The 20,326-nt window shown below is 43.7% G+C and overlaps 1 long non-coding RNA gene across 1 annotated transcript; it reads left to right on the top strand.

Moving 5' to 3' along the window:
* The first annotated feature begins 1,271 nt into the window (after nt 1-1,271).
* Nucleotides 1,272-19,565, top strand: LOC129736643 (uncharacterized). Its single transcript, XR_008733555.1, has 3 exons — nt 1,272-1,606; nt 17,424-17,523; nt 19,269-19,565. It is a non-coding gene; the product is annotated as an uncharacterized LOC129736643 (long non-coding RNA).
* Nucleotides 19,566-20,326: the final 761 nt, after the last annotated feature.

Genomic DNA, 20,326 nt, shown 5'->3' with positions numbered 1-20,326 from the left:
CCAGAAAGGGGAATCTGAGGAACTATCACTTTATGGAAATCAAGGATAGATATCCTTACATTAGAGGAATGAATATAGGTTAAAAAATCCTGAGGAAGTTTGGGGAGCTGAAGTAGATTTTTTTAAGCAGAGCCTTCACACAATTCTTAACTCTGCAGTTAAATGGAAATGCTTAAGCCTGTAAAACTAGAAGGAGATGAGGAAAGGGGGGAACCCATATATATGAAACTAGCAGATATAGAACCACTTTATACAGTTCAGTAGGCAGGCTAACATGAACTTAATAGTGACAATTGTTTTAAATTGATTCAAATAACAAATACACATTTCAGAGATTATGAAGTTTTGCACTGCATTTTTCTTTTTATCTTTCAAAGAAAACAATGCTAATAGTTTCCTTTTTCCTACGCTCAATGACTATTTACTACTTTCTTGATGTGGACTTTCAAAATACAAAGAAGGTTTGGCAAGTTTTCAAAGTCTTTCTTCAAAGTCAGCTCTTAAGTACTTTTTATAAAAACATGAAGAATTCTTCTTACTACGGAGAATTGATAATGTACTGCTTTCGTTATTTGTATATGAAATACTGTCAGATAAATGCACATGGATTCATTTGTTTGGACCTTCTCTGTTAACCTTCTGTAAGAAATTGATTTCAATTGATCACAAGAGTCAGGAACATAACAATTGCTTTCAACCAAAAGCAGCTCCAGACATTATAGACCCAAGTTTCAAAGAAAAAAAGTTCCTGTGCTTGCAAGTTTAGAGTCAAACTTGGCAGTTCTTCCAAACAGAGTGGTCAGAAGAAGAAAAATAAAAACAAACATCCTTCCAAGATTTTTTTTCTTCAACTGCCATACAAAATAATGGTACAAGTATGTCACAACCCATTTCAGAAAGTTATTCATGAAGACATAAGCAAAGCATCTTGAATACTTTGTTGCTAGATAGCTAACATTTGTATAGCATTTTGAGAATTTAAGGAACTTTTAAAGTTGTCAGCTCTTTTCTGCTGCACAGAGCTAAACTTGAAAATGGACATGAATCAAAGCAACCAACTCCATGTAGCAGACCTAAGCGGTTGGACCATTTGTAGCCAATCACACAGATCTGTTTATTTTAGTGGTGAACTGAACTGGGGGCCAAATTCAGAGGTGATTTGTAAGGTGGTGCAAATTAAATTGTGTAAGTAGGTGTAAGTAGATGTGAGCGTGTGTGAGAGCCTGGGCTGGTGGTGCTGGGACACCAAGGGGCTCAGAAAGGTACCAACCAAGCCAGGAGGGAGAGGAGCAGCCCCCAGGGCTATGGACCTGTCTTCTTCCAGATCTAGCTGTGCTAGCTGAAACAGTAGTACCCATCCTCCGCATCCCTTGCTCACCATCCGGCAAGGCCAGCAAAAGAGGGTGCATGTAAACATCCCCTAGCCCAACTCAGAAATACCCAGCTGGGTTAGTTCAAGGGTTCTCTGTCAGCAGGGTAACACAGCCCAGGTTGCTGTGGTGGAAGTGGATAATGAGCATCTACACCACCTCTTCCCCTCCAGAGCTCTGCGGGCAGCGGTGACGGGCAGGAGCATTTTCAGCTGGCACAGTAGGTTTCCAAAGAGGTATGTCTATGCTCTTACCCCAGTTGTAGGTCTTCCCCTAATTATCTCCAGAAATTACATTGTGGTTTTCATTTCTCTCCCTATCCCTAATGCCCCGTTCCTCCAATTTCCTGTCTCCAGTGTCGACACCTCTTTGTTCATCTCCCATCTTTTCTCTGTCTTGTCTATTTAGACCGTAAATTGTTTGATAAAGGGACCATGACTTAATAGGTGTTTGCACTACATCTGGCACCATTTGGTCTTAATCTCAGCTGGGATGTGAAGTCTCTACTACTAAGCAAATAATTAATAATGATTAGGTCCTACAGCAGCAATGTGAAACTCCACTAACCTTACCCACTGCTCCTATCACTCTTCTATTTCTTCTCATGCTTGCTCGCTTCAGCAGGGATTACTCCCGAGCCACATGGACCGACGGACAGCAGGCACTGCTGTTCAGTAGCCCACTGGATACTTTCTCTCCTTTTTGGAAAAAGGAAAGTTAAACTGGAAATTATGCTAAACACGAGTGCAAGATCTTACAAAAACTTATAATGTATTCTTGTGACAGGGCTATGCTATGCATAATATAAACAGCTGTATGTAAGAGAGATCACTGTTCTGTTTCAGGAAGTAATAGCTAAAGAAGCATTTATTTCTGACAATTAATGGACATAAAAGCCTATGTATTATCTAAAGAGAAGATTAAAGGAGGGAAGTAGCTTACACTATTGGATTGGCTGCACCAAAACAAATAACCTCACAACTTCGTTTTGTATAGAGCCTTCCATAAAGTCTGGATAATAAAATGCTTTACAGCAAGCAAAGAGGGAGGGAGGAAGCAGAAAGCAGAACAGATATGTTTTGAGCCGAGATTGGATCTGAAGCAGCAAAGCCGTGCCAAGCAGCAGGAGCTGCAGAGGAGAAGCTCTCACCCCAGCGGCAGCAGGAGCCCGGGACAAGCCAGGCAGCGGGCTGGGCTTGGGCTGAGCAGTGAGAAAAGAAAAAAAAAAGGGGGGGGGGGAATAAAAAGACAAGAAGCCAAATTTTTCTCCTGATTCCACCAACGCAACCCACTGACATCAATGGGTGTAACTGAGAACAGAGCCAACCCAAGGCAGCCCGACACACACACAAGGAGAGGTTGAAAACAAACAGGATGCTCCTGATGGGTGAAGGAAGATGGATGGGGAGCTTGTGGGGGACCCCACAGCCACCCCGCTCCATGGGAGACCCCATCCCAGACCCGCACGGCAGCAGCTCACCGCAGCTGAAAGGTTTCGCTCAGGAAGCCCCAGGATCTCCCCAGAGCCACGGCTCATGGCCTGGGGCAAGGGCCGTGTACATTAAAGCTCCTGGTCCCCATAGACTAGTGTGTCAGAGCTGGGCCCACAGCAGGCGGATGCTGGATAAAGGGCTGTTCCCTAAAACTTCACTGGTTCTAACGGGCTGCTCAGCCCACTTCTTAGTGCAGGGGGAAAAAACAAATCGTAGGGAGCCCACTGCAAGAGAAGATGTTTATCCACGAAATGACAGGACCCCCCGCAATTATTTCTGGATTCTGTTGTAGCACGTAGAAAGATCAGATTCAATAAAAAAAAATATTTCCAGCTTCCACAGCACAGAGATCTATGCAAGACTTAAAATAAAACTTGATTTCTCCAAGCTTGCGCAGTCTTGTGCTGAGTTTGGTGGCGTGCGAAGCAGACACATTTTTATAGAATCTCACCCTAGATTACTTTCAAAAGTAGTTTTTTCACAACATATTTGTTTGGAAGATTTTGCTGTCTCTTCCTCTTTTTTCTATTTTCAGACAGCTTCACTTAGTGGGAATTAGATAAATAAATGCAGATCTTTTTACAGATACTCAACATTTAAAAACTGATCTACTAAAAAAAATAAAACTATTCAGAGCTTGTGGGACACACACATACATACTCCTTAGTTCTCTAATCCTTCCTAGAAAAAAAATGTCCAAATAGTCATTTTGAAAAGTTGCTGGGAGTACACAGACAGCTGTTCCTCATACATACTGCAAATGTTTCTTTTAAATTCCTATGGACGCAAGAGTTTGATACCAAGCCAGTACCTCTAGAAATGGAGAAAACTAAACACACCCCATACTGATGCTTTTACTGTCCCAACAAACTTTCTCCCACAACTAAAATGTTAAAACTTTTACCCCACATCCCACATTGTGAGATTAGTCCAATAACTAATGTTCTGTCCAAGTAAAATACATTTTGTCATTGCTTGAAAATGTTACCTTTCACAGAAGTATAGTATTTCTGACCAGCAGGGAACATATGTCAACATTATCTATTATTACACAATGTCAAGACCAGAAAGGGAAGGTGGGTGGTGGATGTTAATAACAACTTAAGCGATTTTCTAAAAGAGGCATTTGAGAAGTACAAAGCCAGAAGTTTTAAATGTTTTGTCTGATTGTAGCTGTGTCAGCAACCTGCCCCCACCACTAGCACAAACCTAATTCTTCTGCCTGTGACCCAGTGCCTAGTTCTCTTTTCAATTTGAGCCAACACATTGCTAAACTGGAAAGTTTGAAAAATACCTTAGAAAACTTCTCCACCAAAAGGAAAGAAAAAAAAAGAAAAGAAAAACTTATGATCAGCCCTGGCGAAAGTGTTAAGGCTGCAATCTTAAGACAGAGATTTTTCACTTCAATTTCCTTTAACACTGTGTTAAACTGCCTTTTGTGCACTGCTACACATAACTGTATTTGTCTGAAGAGTGTCTTCAGGTTAAAGATATTTTTTTTCTTGATGGTAGAAGGGCACAGCCCATGCAGCAGCCTGTCACAGAAACCATCTCTCTGTTCTAGCCAGGGAATTAGGAAACCGGGGTTCGCCCCATTTCCTGCCACTGATTTCTCAAGTGCCCCAAGTCATGTCATTTTGCTCCGCTGCACCCAATTCCCAGCCCTGCCGCTCGCAGCTGGTCGCCCTTCCCACCTCTCCCAAGTGTCATGGGGTGCATATGCCAGAGACCATGACACAATGACAACAAAAGGACCTTCCAAACATCCAAAATGAACGGATAGCCAGCTGCAGTGTTAACGCAGGCATGCGCAATGTCACTTCGCTAGGCAAACACAAACTCTTGAAGCAGCCCGCTCGTGTCCCAGCCGTCACTTGGATGCTGAACAACGGATCCCTTTGGGTGCTCCATGGGACAGGTTCGACACCCCTCTGCACCACCCAGGATTTGGGGAGATTTGGGTAGTTCTAAGGTGACCAGACAATCATTTTTGGCATGGACTTACCTATTAAACACTCACTGCAGAGAGGTTTGGGAGACTCCCATTTCCTGACAGAAATGGAACAGGGAAATGCTTGCACTAATCAGAGGGAGATGAACGGTGATGCCGTTATTCAGCCACATTTCCAGTAGTAATTCTGTAAGGCAATGCTGAATTAGTATCTCCAGAATCTCTTCTACAGTCTGGTGCTAAATCAGAGAATAAAGGCAGAGGAGAGGTGGTCTGTGGTGCTTACCCCTGCGGGAAGACCAGCTCCCATCGCCCATCCAGGGATGTCTCCCCACCAGCACCGCATCAGGGTGAGCATAAGGGTCCCCACATGCTGGGAAGAGGAGAGGAAAATGGCATTTTCCTTAAAACAATTGCCACGTGGGAGGCACGTTCGGTGCAGGTATTTCTTAAGCAGCACGTTTCTACCTAGGTGGTGGACCAACATGTTTATCCCAATGCCACTGCTCCACGAAGAGCAGACAACCCCTTAGCATCGTGCTGGTATTTGGGTAGGGTTGCCATTAAACCCTGTTTTCTGCATAACCGTTTTGAATAATGGGCCTCACGTTCAATTTTACAGTGTGGATTTGGGTATTTAGAAAGAAAAATTACTTCCCCTGCCACAAACACAGTAGTGTCAAAGTTGCCAAGCCCAAAATATTTCCTCACCTTTTTGTTTTGTTTGTTTTCATATCTGTTTACAAAATCTATGTAATTTCTTTGCAGTGTGTTCTTTCCCCAAAAGCAAATCCTTCAGGGTATTTATTCCCCTCAAAATACAAATTATTCTGTTCCCCAGTAATTATCTGTTTTGCATACAGTTACACAGCTGAATCAGAAGCAGCAAGATATGAATAAATATATAAATAATGGACACACTGAGGTGTAGTTTCTCATGTTTAACATAACACAGGGGAATACATTTTTATAGCAAGCCAGTAAATGTTGTAAACTGATGTTTTCAATTCCAGTGACTTAGAATTAACTTCTAACTGTGAGATCTAAACTAGCTGCGGTCTTTTATAATCTCATGCTTTAAAGTTATAATGGTGGGGTTTTTTTCATCTGCTGTTAAAGAAGAAATTATATTTTACTAGGAGATGGTAAAGGTAAACCATGGAAAAAATATACTTCAAACTGCTTAAATATGATTATTTTTGTTCCATGTGATTTCACTCAGCAATATAAAGGAGAGAGCCCAGTTAGCCTATTGGAATGGGAATGTGCTGGTGAGTAAAGAAAAGCACACATTGTTTGCCAACGCTTATGGAGTTTACATAAAAAAGGAGAAACATATCAAAACCTGTAGGAAAAATACTTTTTTTTTCCCCCATAAGCAGCAGTTCAAACGTCTACTGAAAGCAAAATTTTGTCCTGTGACTTTTTTACGAGGCCCAAAGCAGTACCTTTAGAAGCAAGCTCATACACACCAAAAACCCCACAAACCTCTAGTCCTTTTTGGAAGCACATGTTCCTCCAAGCCATGGCAAGGGCTTGCCACCTCCCAAAAGCCATTGCTCAGTCCAGTGCAGCCATTGTTTGCCTTGCATGGGTTTGGACCGGACCAAAGCTGGCCCCAGGATACCTTCAGTGAGTATTTCCTTATATCACTGACCTACAACAGTCCTCCTGATCTGCTACATCCCTTTGTTTGGCCCCTGCCAGCCCACCTGGCTTCTCTGCAGGGCTGGAGGCACCCCAATGCCCCACGGCCATCACCACTTGCACCATTCCACCCAACAAAAGTAACTCCTGAGCGTCAAACGCTCCTGAACCTGGGCTTGGAAATTTGAATGCAACATGAGCTGGAGCTCGCTGGCCTGACTAAGCTTCTTCAGGAATGAGGTTGGAGCTCTGAACTCAGTTCTGAACCTGGGTCTTGGGTTTAGAGCCAAGGTTTTGGGTTGGGCCCCATCTCTAGTAAAAAAAGGATAAAAAGAGATGAAAAGATAATTGTAGAAACTTAAAAGCCAGCGCTGCATTCTTTTAAAATTACAAATTAAGCTATAAGCGAATCCAAACTATGCTGTTTTTATTAAAAATGACTTAATAATCTAATCTTCTTTTCCTTTCTTTTCTTTTGGAATTTATCCTATATCCTAGTAATCACACATAGAAATTACACAACACCGCACTGGATACTCCTGACAATATAAACACAATTGTTTATCCAGAAGCATTATAGGTTCATGCAAAAATATGGCATTTAAAGCTTGTGGTCAGATCAAGAAACCACAAGTATAATTGTTTGTTTATCCAGCCAAGCATTACTCCGCCGTGTAAGTTTATGGGGGTTTTGTATTTATTTATTTATTTCTAACCTGGTTTAAAAATCAAAGTTATGGAGCGAAAGCAGACACTTAAAAACAAACCCAGTGCACAGAGGGACGTTTTTAATACAGAGATCGCACCTTTGTCATAGCTCGTGTTACCCGGGTTCATCCTTCCATGGAAGCCTCACAATAACAGGGCCCTTTGGTGGAATTTCGACATATTTTTCCCTTTAGTTCGGGGCAGCTGGTTTCTTTCCTCTCAGAGGAGAGAGACGAAGTATATTTATCACTCCAGCAGTGACTCAAAACAAACAGGAAATCTTCATCAGCAGGCTCCTGGGCAAGGCAGATACCAAGGTACTGGCAGAAAGGAAACAGAGGCTTTCAGCTGTGGGAGTCTGACACACAGCATATATTGCAGCGACAGCAGATAACTCAGCTATAGAGCCACCAAATTATTTTTAAATTATATATATATTTATATATATATATATATAAAAAAAGAGGAGTTCCCAAGGTAGCTGAGAGCATACATGGCATCCTGGGGGGCGGCTGAGCTGGACGCCCAGCCCGGACATGAACCTGGGAGCGGGAGGAAACCTGTGTGCCAGCTGGGCTCAGAGGTTTCACTTTGATCTAGCTGCTTAGGAAACCCACTCCTTTTGCCCCAGCAAGTCCTTCTTTCAAAGCAGGGGTTTCCGGCGGGGATGGCTGCCTTGCAACCAGGAGAGAGGTAAAAATGAAGAAAAACAACTTTAAAAAAAAAAAAAAAGACACCCTTGATAACTTTAACTATTGATAAGATTGTTCATGTTCACACGTGGTTTTTAGAAAAGCCTCTGGAAACAAGCTAATACGTTTGATTACGGATGACTCCTCCTGCATTGATTAGAAACAGTCCTGACACAGGGACTGCCCTGTTGGGTTGTGGTTTTTTCCTTTCTTTCTCCACCAGTGTCATTAAACTTTGAACTCAAATACTTCCGTCCATCTTAACAGCAAAACACAAGCAGCACAGCACAACACCAGTGCTGGTCTTCTCCTTGGAGACACCTCTGTTAAATGGCTGCAACTCTCAAGAGGATGCTATGAGGCTGTAGATCTGCCACCACACTGAACACACAAGCGGTGCAGTTGGTGTTGCGCTCGTGGGCTCGGCTGATCCATCAGATTAAGGAAACAGTTGTTGAAAATGGGGAGGATTGGGAAGAGTGACTATCTGCTTCCCCTGCTCCTCTGCTTCTCCCCAGGCGCCTGCTGTTTACTGCGGCCAGAGACAGGGCACGGTGATCCCTCACTCTGACCTTCTGTAGGCTTATCTCCAGAGCTGGCAGGAAACGGTGGGGCTGGCCAGGCCATGCTTGTGGGGGTTAAAAGGAGACTTGTGCACCTTAAAATGTGCCACTGCCTTCCCGTGCTCTTGACCAGCCCCAGAAAGTTGCGGCGCTGAGAGCCCACCACACCAAACCACCTGCCCTCTTGAGCCAGTTGTACCCCTCCACCTTGGAGGGGTCTGGAACGGTGAGCTCTACAGTGGTCTTGTCACATGTCCAGGCTGGACTTGGTTTGAGCATTCACTACCAGCCCTCCAATGCAGCAGATGTCATGTCCTTATCGCCAAACTGCACCCTGTGACACCTAACCTCAACATCTCACCACAGAAATCCAGCCCTCTATTAATAAGGATGACTGGCTTGGCTGAGAACCTAAGGTGCAAGAGGCTGATATAGGGAACACCAGACACCCACATCCTCGCAAACAGTTGGAGGGGTGGTGTACTCGGATGCAAACACTGTCTAACTATGGAAACAACAGAATGAAATCACCGTGGCCTGAGACATCCCAGGCAGAAGAAGCATTAGCAGTAAAAGAACCGGTTTAAAAGCATGAGTACTTCATACTGGCTCACATGCAATCTCCACAGGACTGCCTTACGGAGAGCTGGCTAAGGTCTATGTCAGAGAGATGACTACCAAAACCTCCGGATCAGGACAACTCTTTTTTGAAAGCATCTGGCAGAATGTATCACCGCTGTGTTGACTCACAGATGTGTCAAGCTAGGTGGGTAATGCTGGTGAGTTTCTCTAGAGATCAGACCGTCTGTATCCTTCTGAGGAACAGTCTGGTCTAACCGGCGTCTCAGCCACTGCCAAGGAAGGGAAACCTGGTGAAGGCCGATGTATACTCTGCAGTAGGTGGCAAGGTCAAGTTAATGAGGAGAAGGAGAAAACATCAGGGTTGCAAACAAGAAATATGTGCTATGAGGGTGCTAGAACTAGCCTGCTTCCAGCACAAGGCAGTTTTGTTTCAAGTGTGTAAGCTTACCAGAACATTATGTTGACTGCATGCCTACCAGATCAGGCAAATATCCTATGCAGCCCAAACTCCGGAGCATCAAGAGTCTGGAAAGGCCACAGTAACTGGAGCTCCCAGTCCAGCTGGACCATTGTATCTGGCTGAGCCATAGCTGGGATGGCTCTGCACAAACCGTGCCAGCCCAGCACTGCCCACATGCGATGCCTGTCCCTGCTGCTGGGGGACATGACAGCTCAAGATTTTCTCCTTCCTCGCAGAAGGGTCAGTGGGAAAGTGAGTCAGAGCAAACTGTAGCAGGGCAGCAGCACGGCATCCAGAAAGTGATATCCTTTCATCTTCGTGTCTTGGTTTGGAAATGGCAACTTGGCTTACCAGAAGAATCCTTCACTACTCACTCACTCCAAAGCGACTTGAGTGGTAAACTCCAGCTAAAGTTCTGAAATTAAGAGACGCTTACAGAAAGCACAGCAGTGGGGACGTGATCTGCAGTCACGGGGAGCAAGCGGCAGAGCTGAGAGCAGAGATTGTTATATCCAACGCCGTACCTACCTCCTCAGACCTCAATAACATTCAGGCAAATTAGCAAGATCATGGCAAACACTAACCGCCACACCTAAAGGTCAGCCTTGAAAGTACATCAGCATAGTCTTTGGGCTGCTCTGGCTAGCTTGTACTAGCCTTGAGTTTGCCATCTGCAAGCCAAGGAAAGCTGGAGCACAACATATTCCCACCACATGTCTTTCAATCCCTTTCCTCGCCTCTGGCACAGTCTTTACAACCAGGGTTGTGGCCAGTAGTCAGTGTGCAATGCTGGGAAGATGCTGAGCAGGGGGGGCAACCTTCCACGCAGCACCAGAGAAACCCAGCAAGGCAGACACCCATTCCCAAAGTGAAAGGAGGGCACTGTGGTCTCAGTATTTGATCTTCAACCAGTGACATTCAAAATATTGGATAGCACAGGCCTTTTTGAAGCTGCTTTGCAAGCGATAGAGGATTATTGGCTTTGGTGATGAAGTGCACTGGTCAGGATTGGTTGACTAAAGGAATTTTTTTTTCCTTGGCATTGCTCTGTGCCATTTTGTTTGATTACAGTATTTCTTCCTCTCAAATGTGCATTTTCCTTCTCCTAGTCTTTGAACAACTTTGTGTTGAAACCCGAAGGTCTACACGTTACACTGCAGCATATTGCACCATATCCAGGATCCAGATCCTGGGCGTTTGCCACGTGCCGCATGGCATCACAACAAACCTGAGACACCATCCTGCCTACAGATCTGACAAGCGGCCAGCACGAGGGCATTGCTTGGTGTGTCTGTAGGAGATGGTGCTCAAGTAAAGCATGCAGAAGTTACATGTTTAGTTGATTTTTACCATGATTCATTTTTAAAACCAAAAAGGCACATTTTCCACCCTATTCTTCACATGCAATATATATAAATCCTAATTCTTACAGAGGGTCAAAAAACAGATTGGAAGAATCGAGGGGAATTTATGCGGAATCCAGAATCGGAGAGAAGAGGATGAAAGCAGAGAAAAGTGCTATGCATTCAACTGCTTAAGTCCTGCTCAACTCCATGATGACAAACAAACAAACAAAACCCGTGTCTCTTTCTCAGCTCAGTGATTACAGCAAACCCACAGTGCCAGCTTCAGACTGGCAAGGCAACTAGCACTGCTCACAAAACCAAATTCAATGGATTTTTTTCCTCTTTTTTTTTTTTATACTGGCTGATTTAACTGTAAGTGTCTTCTACACTCTCACCTATTTCCCTGCCATCAGTCAAGGGATATTTCTGATTCCTCTGTCTTTGTTTCAGGCTTATGAAATAGTGAAAACTGAGGAATGAGGGGAAAAAATCATGAAGGTATACTGCATATACAAAACTCCTCTGAAGCAAACTCTTTTCTTTTTAAGTCACCAATTTAAATGCACGTGCAAAAAGGAAACTCAGGAAACCCACGTTGCCACAGCAATTCTGATCGGCCTCAAAGCTCCCACCCAGGAAAGGTGTCTCTGACGTTACCTAGGTGTCTTCCAAACAAAATATTTTCAAAAGAGGTACTCTCAAGCCCTTTTTTCTTCTAACCCAGCATTTCAGCTGGCAGTAAGAAATAAATGAGAATCAAAACTTCTAATTAAAAAAAAAAAAAAAAGAAAAAGGTTATTTATCAGGAGATTAACTCCTGGGATGCCTTGATGCCTGGGACCCTAACCTGGCTACCCTACTATTCTGGGCTCATCAGGACATCAAGAATACTAATTTAGACTTAGGGCGTTAGGGAAAAGCTCTCCTGTTTTGCACACGGAAAACTGTTACTCAGTTATTTCTTGAACAAATACACTTCAAACAATGTGAAGGAAATGGCACTTCCCATTTATGTGAGTTTACCAACAACAATCAGGTAAAAAAGGAAAAGGACAAAGAGAATTTCAGGTTTCTAAGGGCTGTCCATTATAACACACTGTCCCGTGCAAGAGGGTGTGTAGACCTTGTGGGATCTGAGAAACTTAAGTTCTCAGAAGCCTTCAGCAAAGACAGCGGCCCATCTGTATTTTAAATGCAGTAGGAGATTATCATGTCCCAGAGTATCATTCATGAGGGTGGCTCTGCCTCCGAGTAATGAATTAGCCACTATTTGAGGCCAGTCTCCCGTGAGACCCTGGCGCTCACCCTCTGCCATGCGGCAATTCACTTCTCCCACCAGACCTGCAAAGGTGGGTTCTGAGTTTATTCAAGCCACTGCAATTGGGGGGGGGGGGGGGGGGATCACTCCTTCAAAGCAACAGGTTGCTCAGTTTGGGGGGAGACTTTTAAAAGGAGCAGAGCCTGCACCAGAAAGTGTAACAGGCAATTTCTGCTCTGTGCTTAACCTATGGAAATCAGGAGTAAATGTAATGTTGTTAGCAGCCGGTCAGCAGAGTTTGGCAGGGGTAACAACAACCATAGGGAGATAAGATAAGGCTGTAGGCTTTAAAGGTTAGGAAATAGAAGTATGGGGATTACCAGAGCATTTATAGCCAATTGAAGCTGTTCTCCCACTCTCTTCTAGGAAACAAAAACTGATCCCCAAGGGAGGAAAATAATCATTAGCTTTACATTAAAAAGACACATAAAATAATTGTCTCTAAGATGCAGACATACCTAAACCGAGTAACCATATGTGTGTACAGCTGTAGCTTTTGCCGTTGTGCCACAAACTACCCCTACCACTAAGCTACCCTCTCCAATCAGGTCATTTCCAAAACGTAGCTGGCTGTGAACTGGGACCACGCTCTGTTGGTCTGCATAGCTCCTATTTTTACCACTATAAATAGAAGAAACCACTTTGATCGCCTGTTGTATTCACCTTCAAATCACTTTGTAGGTTAAACAAAACTTTAACTGTTTCAGATAAAGGCAGGCAGAAGGTGTTTTTTCCAAACATCCCAAGTGAAGGAGTGCATTTCCTGCTTCCCTAATTCAACCTACGGCATCAGACATCTGTAACTCTGTTTACATTCCAGCCCTTCACAACTTAATACCGCTTGAAGCATCAATAATATAGGGCACATTTCTGACTGTTCTTTAGATATTTTTTTATCTCCATGGGACTTCCTGGTTTGGGATTTTGTAGTTTACAGTTTCTCCCTCTAATAGTAACTAGCTGCAGCATTTGGCCTTAAGAGTTTACATATTATTTAACTAGATATAGGCTGCCTATTTTAATTACATTAAAGAGCCCTGTAGAGGGCTTGTCTGTTTTTCCCCCTCCGACTATATCAGTTGGCTTAATAAGGATATTGCCACTCTTTATAAACCAGGCTGTGATCAAGTTCTTAAATATTATAGCATTTATTAACATACTTTTGCTATGTTAAAAAACACATCCTAGCATAGATCTTCAAGTACTTAGATGTCCATTGCCTTCATGAAAGCAGTGTGAGCTTTCTATAGTGTGCACACATTTTATTTTGTGTGTGTGCATTCCAGCACTTTAAGCAACTTGCTCTCCCTGCCCAAACCAGGAGCCATCTGCTCTTGTCACTGTATTAAAGGCTGCTATTTAACTGTCCGCGCTGCACTCTCAGGATGAGCTCCCCTTTGCTGGGGGATGTACAGCACAGGATTTCCTCTCCCCTACCTGCAGGGCCACCAAGAGGTATGCTTCTGCAAGGAAATTCAAGATTCAGCATAATCCTACTACCTCACATCTATGTCCCTGGTGCCTCTGCATCCTCATCTTCAGGTCCTGTCTTCATATTCCTTATATACTCTTGCTACACGCGCTCTCCGACACCCATTCAGATAGCTTTCACTACATAACAACAATTTATTTCATTCCTTTGGATAGCTAAATTCTTGCCCAGAGTTGGCACTACGTGCCCCTAAGCCCAATTTAGATTGGCCAGGGTCTTGCTGCTGCTGGCACTTCATTGAATTCCACGTTTGAAGCCAAGGTGAGATACTGAGCCTTCAGTTTCCGTATTTTACAGGGCTGCTTTCCTCCTTAAGGTATCAAATTAGTACCTGAACGTCACCTACCAAATCGACCATGTATATTCGCGACTCTTCTAACATTTGCAAATAACATTACTACAAGGGAAAGCTCTAGACAGCTTGATTAAGCAACTTGCCCAAGGTCATACAGGAAGTTGTAGAAGAGCTGAAAACAAAAGCCAGATCTTCTTAGCTCCTGTCCAACCCTCTCTGGAATGAAAAGGCCAAACTGCTCTGTGGAAATATTAGCAAAGTCATAGATCTCATCGTATAAATTTCATAATGAATTCACGACTTCCCAAAGAAAATACACAGAGCTCCCAGCACTGCTTTCCACTGCTTTGCGACCCTGACGTGGCAGCTGGGAAGTGTTCCCCAAGCTCCGAGCAGTGCCGGCCATGGCCACAGTCCCTCTGCTCAGACAAAAAGAAGGAAACAGGGAACACACTACCCTGCGAGCATCAGGCCATTTAATGCAAATGGGTTCTGCCAGCCTTTTTCTAGCCACTGTCCTCGTCCTTCAAGAAAGTGGAAAAGTGCATCTATCGGAAAAAAGCTGCTGAAGTCACTCAAGAGTGAGTATGAAATCAGTCAGGATAGCAAAAGGAGCATCCAAAGTGTAACAAAGGTGGTATTTATGTCTGTCCTCCTCTCTGTCTGCGTGGCTCTCAGTGATAGCCAGAGGAATAAACAATAGCCTTGGCCCCTTGGTTGCAAATGGTTCGCTGCAGAGGCCCAATTAAGTCGTTGAAAGTCTAAACACAGGCACAGGAATCCGCTAATGCAGACAGGCCTGCACAATAGGGTCTCATCCTGGCTCTGCTCTGCTCGTGCTGAGCACCACCTTGCTGGGAGAAGAGCCCCCCACCACCAGCGAGGCTCTTCCACGGAAAGGTCCTGTTCCACCTTGAAGCCCAACCCAAATGCAGGCATTTCCACCCATACTGGGGAGGATTTCTGGCTCCCTGCAGCATCCAGCTCGTGCTCAGTGAGAGGGGTTGAGCGACCTCAGGCTTGCTACCACCTGACGAGTGCACACGTGCGTGTGCGCCGACAGGCAGAGGGTTCTTAAAAAGCGATCCCCTTCTCAAACCTCCATCAGTTTCAAGCCTCCCTGACATTATAAACACTTCAAACAGCCTCACTAGCAATGCCAAGAACAGATAGAGGCTTCGACATTGTCTCAGTACACAGGATGCCGGCTTGACATCATTTAGCGGAGACAATGCTCACCCTCTTTCTTTTGGAACCACGTAAAAAACTTGGCCGAATATAAAACGACTTCAAAGACACATTTCTGTGCCAGCCAGGATGCATCAAAGTTGGGAAAGGAACGACCCAATTCACCTGATCCAGGGAGCTGATAGAGAAGTGCGGGGAAGCGGCTTTTATCAATGTACCTTCCCAGCACTTCCTTCCTGCCCCTGATGCTATTTAAACCCCTCACGCCTACCTCCAGCCAGACCTGCCATCCTCCGCTCTAAGGAGGAGAAAGGAAAAAGCAAAGGGAAGCCCTAAAAAAAGGCGTCCCTGCAAATTTCTGTGCAGTTACCGGGCAGTCATATCCTTCTGCTTTCCCCTGAAAAATCAAGTATCACCTTATCGTTTCCTCACCAAGATTAACTCCTGCTTCCTGAAGAGTATTTCTGAGGTAGAAAGCAGAGGTGGTGAAAAAAAATAATAATAATAATAAGGGGGGGGGGGGGGGGGGGGGGGAAGCTGAGAAGCCCAATCTGTCAAGCTGCGTTTTAGAAGAAAGGAAAACTGAAAAGTGAACGTATTTAACATGAGCTATTTCCTGCACTCAGGAGGGAAGAAAGCATGCTACTAACTGTGTGCATGAGGAGATCTGCACTAGTGTTATCTCTGACCTGCAGCTTAGCCCTTGTGTCTCAGCTGCCAAAAAGCTCCTATTCAACGTTATGCTGAGTTCATCAATGCTCCACGTGTCAGGATCCTAACAGGAAAAAGCAGGACAGACAGTCACTCTATTCAACTGCCTGGGGACCCCATGACAACTAAAATCCCCTTGCAGACTGTCCATATCAACCTACGGCAGGTCAGAGCGCATAACCCCTCCAGAACCGCAAGCCCAGGCCCACACCCTTTCCCCTTGTCAACATTGTCACTTTAAAACAGCCCATCTAGCCTTATCGCCAAACCTGGAGTAAGTATGACAATTAAGATGGATTGCAAAGCCTGCTTGTGCTTTACAATTAACAATAACTTGGCAGCGTGTCCCACGCAACTGTTGGGTGGTATGGCAAGAACTTTATCCCTGCTTAGTATTGCATTAGCATATTTAGTAGGCTGCAAGACATAATTCCTCAGATATGAACATATTTTGTCTTTTCAAAAAATCTGCAATTAAGCCATAACGTGCAGGCAGTGTGCAGCCGGCAGTAAACTTTGTTATTAGGGGGACTGTGCAAAAATGGCCTTTTTTGACCTGATGTCAATTATCTATTTAATAAGGAATCTATTCAATTAAAAAAATGTCTTAGCGGGGTCTATGCTAGGAAGCAGCAATATTCCAGAAATTGCAGCGGATCCTCATCCAACGCTGCATTCGCTCTGTCACAGCACAGCCCTTAACTGGGTTTGGGGGAGGTCATTTAAAAGCAGGGGTTGGGGGATATTGTTGGGGTGGAGGGGGTGGGGGGGGGTGTTTCAATTTTGGACTAGAAAATGCAAATGCTTCACTTCTGCTACTAATTTAAAAACTTTCTGCTTAAATAATTGTCAATGCAAAAGAAATAAACCTCAGTTAGCAGCATCTTCCTCTGTACATTGTGTATCTGGTGGTTTTCCCTCAGGACTGTCGAGTTTACAGGTAAATTAACAGTTTTCTAAAGTAATTAAGCGCATTTGAGGAGCGGTTATTTAGCATGGCCTAACTTCATCGATTTCCTACATGCTGCACAAGACACCCCCAACCCCACTAAGCTTTTAAAGTCTGTATACGGTATACATTTATCTAGAAAACCTGATCAGGTTGGGGCGGCGGCAGGGGGGGAGAGGCAAAGATCTTCCCTCGATAACCCGGACATTGTCCCCCTTGACATCTGTGTTGCTGGTGGACAGGATATCCTGCCAAATGCAAGAAGACAACTGTGTGACCCACCTTGGGCAAGAGGCACCGCTCACTGATGCAAGCACAGCGGGAGCGGGTGCTGCTCTCCTCGCCTGGAGCCGCATCCTCGGCACACAAAGAGCAGCCGGAGAGTCCTTGCAAAAGCAGGGGGAAGGGGGGGGGGGGGGGGGAAGCAGTTTAGGTGAGTAGCACATATTCGATAAGGGAAAGCAGATGAGAGCAACAAATGCAATTTTGCAGACAAAGTCTTTCTTCATAAAACCGGCAGAGGAACGGATTAAACCACCTGGCAATCTTGGCAAGAAAAAAAGAAAATCTCAGGCCATGACAAAACGAAACAGGTGTAACAGGTATAAAACTTTTGCTTCCCAATAATACCCCTCTCTTCCCTGGAATGCTTTGACAGGTGCAGAAGTTCAAGTTACAGCGTGGAAGTGGCAAATAAATACACAGCATTAGCGTCTGACGTGCTCGCCGAGCAACCGGGGATGTTAATAACTGGCAAGGTACACTAATCTCTGATTGCAACATTTGGTTTACCTTAATCTGGAGGGACAGCTGTATTAAAGAGGGAATTATACTAATCAGTTCAAGGCCCTTGCATATAAAACTTCCCATTAGGCTTAAAGTACAACAGCTTACGCTCATTCTCTAGGAGCCTTACATCTGGTTCTGAATAAGGCTGTCTCTCATTTGCAAGGTACAAACCGAAAACAAGGGAGGGGGGAGCTGACAGTTGCTGGAGGATGGTTGATAGAAGAACAAGCTACTAATTCTTTGAAATTTTTTACAGCACAGAACTGGCTGTAAGGCATCTTAATACTAAAAAAACAGGCATGTGTTATCAACCCTAGGCCATTTTTTCCTGTTACCGGAGGTGACCAACATAAAATAAAATTGATGATGTCAGTCAAAAACAGCTAAGCACAAAGCTTGGCTTTGTTATCTTAAGTCAGAAGGTATGATAGGCCGTGCCATATGGCTGTAATCCTCCTATATCTTCCATCACCTAACAGGCAACCTTCATGTAGCATGACCTTATTTGGCTGGTCTCAGGTTAGGGCTGCCCAAAGGGGATTTTTCTGTTTCTGTTATATCCAAAGGTTTATGTTGATTTTTTTTTTCTTTTTTTTTTTTTTTTTTTTTTTTTGAGCCCTGCAAACTATAAATCCGACTGATTACTCTGCACTCTTTTGCTTGACTGAGCCTTTACAATCAGACATCCCCGTTAACAATAAGCTCCTAATGAATCAAACATCTATGGCATTAGTTTCACCTAGCTGCCTCTTTCCCATGCACTGCAGCTCTTTGTCAGACCTGGCTTGATGAGAAAAGCTAGTGACACTTGGTGCACCTATTGATAAACAATTCAGTAATGAGGGGCATAACAAAAATTACCTAAAACAACCTGATTAAAAATGACAGGCAAAGGGTACTACAGAGCTTTGCAGTTAAGGTAACTCTCGTATGTCGGGAGGGATGTAAAAAATAATTAGGTGCAACACAATTTGCTTTAAAATTACAAGTTTGCACTCACATTTTGGCTTTCCCCCCTTCCCCCTGCCCCCCCCCCCCTTTTTTTTTTTTGACTAGGAGTTTGATGGATGTTAAAAGGAAATTGTTCCATCATACTTTATAATAGTTTCATCTTTTTCGGAAAATTTGCAACTCAATAAGCTTTTTCTCTCTCCTTTTTGAAGTACTACATTAACAGCAAAATGCATTGCTATTTGTAATCCAACTTTCTATTTATAGCAAATTCCTATATTATAACTCAGCATTTTACTTCCTTTGTTTAAATATTGGTTTTGTTGCTTAAAAGCACATGTGGGCTGTAAACAAAGGATAAATAAGCTGTGAAAATAAAAGCAGACTCCAAGGAATAAATAAGAACAAAATGGAAAAGACCGCACCAGGCTCCTGTGATGAACACAGGAATCTCTTTGTGAGAGGGGGGAAAATGCGTTAAAAGGGCACATACTGCAACTCTGAGGCAAACTTTGAAATGGAAGTGTGGAAGCATAAGAGCATTTGATTCAAAATCAGCAATGTGTGGGTTTGCATTTGCGTAGCAGCATGTTGGGAGGGTTTCAATCAGTGCACAGATGCACTTGAAAATCAAATATGGACATGGGGAATGTTTTTGGATATAGCAAATGAGGACTGATGACATGTTTACACTTTGCACATGGATCCAGTACAAAACCATACCCTGCAAAGAAACAATAACCACCATTTGCTGCTTTTTCAGGGCTGTAACAAAATGGTGGCAAAGGAAAAAGAGTACAAGTGAGTGTCTATTCCCACCTGGGAGGGGGCTGCACCGTCTTCCTGCCGATGGGCTTATTTTGCTCATCGCTCGCTTGAGAAAGGGATGTTTTAACAAATGTTGAAAATAAGAAAAGGCACAGCGGTTTCAAAAACAACAGCACGAGAGGAAAAGGAGAGAAAAATGCAAGTTTCAATCATCATTAATGTCTTTCTATGTTGTCAAAATATTTTCTTTACAGAAGAATTAAAATTATAGTTGGAATGGCACTGGAATGGAATAGGGAATAAATGTTAGCAAATGCACTTTCACCATCTCCACTGGTAAAATTGCAGTTTTGACATTATTTCAGTATCTGGCTCTATATATCCTTAAAGGAGAAATTCCTGGCTTATAAATAACGCATTCCAAGCTATGCTGAGTTGTTAATGAAAGTTTATTGAGATGGCAAAACTTTTTTTAAAAGGCAGTGGTAGTTGCACGCAGTTGCATCTGACCAGACTATAATGTATCCCTCTGGAAGGCAGCTCCAATTCACAGTATGAAGTAATCTTTTGTGAATGTTTTCCAAACTGTGGTGCATATTTTACATTTTAAAGGAAGAGGCAAAAGTTAGCTATCTCTGAAGAAAGGGGGAAAACATCTGTTCTACACTTTCTGCTAATCAGACATTAAAGAAATGCACATGAACTAATATCCCAAGTTTTAAACTTTTATGAAGAGTTCCTTTCAAACTTTTGAGAGGGTATCGTTACAGTTCAAATAGTCCTTCAGACATTTGACTTCTGCTACTGATTATTAATAATAATCATCCCATTTTCCCTTACACTTTTCAGCATGAATTCAGAATGTCAAAGCTAATTTTCTCATCAGTCTCAGACTTAAAGTGCCGCAAACTTGAGACTTCAGCTTTCTTCTGACACGCTTGGGATTTACAACACCGTGGGGTTAGCATACAGTAGGTTCCATGACTGTACATGGGGTCACATCTGTCTGACCAAGGGCCGCGCAGAGACCCAGCAGCTGGATTGTCACTGACA

The sequence above is a fragment of the Falco cherrug genome, chromosome 8 (assembly GCF_023634085.1).
Source record: "Falco cherrug isolate bFalChe1 chromosome 8, bFalChe1.pri, whole genome shotgun sequence".
NCBI classification, from domain to species: Eukaryota; Metazoa; Chordata; class Aves; order Falconiformes; family Falconidae; genus Falco; species Falco cherrug.
The sequence above is the reverse complement of the archived record's forward strand: the minus strand, read 5'-3'. Positions and strand labels throughout refer to the sequence as shown.